Genomic DNA, 2,500 nt, shown 5'->3' on the forward strand with positions numbered 1-2,500 from the left:
AAGAAAGGTAGTAAACAACAGTCAGTGACTTGTTAATTGTTGAGGCAATGTGGTCAAAATTAAAGATTTAATAATAATGTAATAACTATAATTTTCACCAGTAAATTGCTGATGAACCACGGATGGGAAAAGGTATATATATATATATATATATATATATATATATATATATATATATATATACACATATACAGACAGACAGACAGACAGACAGATAGATAGATAGATAGATAGATAGATAGATAGACAGATAGACAGATAGACAGATAGATAGATAGACAGATTGATAGATAGATAGATAGATATCAGAGGTTTCACCCCTCTGGAGCTACTAGGGGTTAAGTGTCTTGCTCAGGGACACATTGGTTAATGTATCACAGTGGGAATCGAACCCAGATCTCCCACACTAAAGGCATGGGTCATATCCACTGAGCTATCAGAGGAGGATGACGGCGTGCAGCGCGGCGTCTCCCAGGACCTCCAGCTGTGTGATGCGCCTCAGGTCCTGGACCCGGTGCTTGTAGTCCAGCTGGTGCTGCCCGTTAACGGCCACGCGGTACTGCTGAGACTCACACAGGACGATCATCTGCAACGGAAACACCACGAGTAGTATTTACACACACACACACACAGAGACACACACACACACACACACACACACACACACACACACACACACACACACACACACACAGGGACACACACACACAGACACACACACACACACACACAGAGACACACACACACACAGAGACACACACACACACACACACACACACACACACACACACACACACACACACACACACACACACACACACACACACACACACACACACACACACACACACACACACAGAGACACACACACACACACACACACACACACACAGACACACACACACAGACACACACACACACACACACACACACACACACACACACACACACACACACACACACACACACACACACACACAGACACACACACACACACACACACACACACACACACACACAGGACACACACACACACAGGACACACACACACACAGACACACACACACACACACACACACACACACACACACACAGGACACACACACACACACACAGGACACACACACACACACACACACACACACACACACACACACACACACACACACACACACACACACACACAGACACACACAGAGACACACACACACACACACACACACACACACACACACACACACACACACACACACACACACACACACACACACACACACACACACACACACACACACACACACACACACACACACACACACACACACACACACAGACACACACACACACACACACACACACACACACAGACACAGACACACACACAGACACACACACACCAACACAGAGAGACACACACACACACACACACACACACACACAGAGACACACACACACACACACACACACACACACACACACACAGACAGACACACAGACACACACACACACACACACACACACACACACACACACACACACACACACACACACACACACACACACACACACACACACACACACACACACACACACACTTTGGCCCCTAATGGACCTTTATCACAGCAGACATGTTGACTTGTCATAGCAGGAAAAGCACAGCTGAGACTGATCACCTTAACGATGGCTCAGTTCCATCAAGGGTCCCAGTAAGAGATTTCTCTTCTCCTAAGTGGAATGCAGCCATCAGTAATGGTTTAATACCAGGGTCTCTCCTATGAATGAACACATATGGAATTATGTACTTAACAAAAAGTGTGAAATAACTGAAAACATGTCTTATATTTTAGATTCCTCAAAGTAGCCACCCTTTGCTTTTTTTGATAACTCTGCAAACCCTTGGTGTTCTCTCAATGAGCTTCATGAGGTAGTCACCTGAAATGGTTTTACCTTCACAGGTGTGCTTTGTCAGGGTTCATTAGTGGAATTATTTCCCTTATTAATAAAAAAGCAAAGGGTGACTACTTTGAAGAATCTAAAATATAAGACATGTTTTCAGTTATTTCACACTTTTTTGTTAAGTACATAATTCCATATGTGTTCATTCATAGTTTTGATGTCTTCAGTGAGAATCTACAATGTAAATAGTCATGAAAATAAAAAGGAAACGCATTGAATGAGAAGGTGTGTCCAAACTTTTGGCCTGTACTCTATAAGTACCAGCCAAAGTAGGAAATAAAAGTGCAACTTATACGGTATATACCAGAATTGGGAAACTGTCCTCTCCAGATCTTCTGCAGGGTCTATAATTGATGTAATAACCCTTTTATGATCAAAAACAGTGTCAGCTGGTTCCTCTCCATACATCACCGCAGCATCGCTACTAAAAGATACCACAATAGAGAGCCGAAGTCCCGCCCCCTTCTACTTCCCGGCCAATGGGACCTTATGGTTTTGAAAAAATACGAACGAGGGTCAATGGAGAGATAATAATTATTTTTGA

At 43.7% G+C, this 2,500-nt stretch overlaps 1 pseudogene; it reads right to left on the reverse strand.

Annotated features, from left to right (window-relative positions):
- Positions 1-338: 338 nt before the first annotated feature.
- Positions 339-2,500, reverse strand: part of LOC114552658 (galectin-8-like) — a 21,482-nt pseudogene continuing 19,320 nt past the window's right edge.

The sequence above is a fragment of the Perca flavescens genome, chromosome 3, assembly GCF_004354835.1.
Source record: "Perca flavescens isolate YP-PL-M2 chromosome 3, PFLA_1.0, whole genome shotgun sequence".
Lineage (NCBI taxonomy): Eukaryota > Metazoa > Chordata > Actinopteri > Perciformes > Percidae > Perca > Perca flavescens.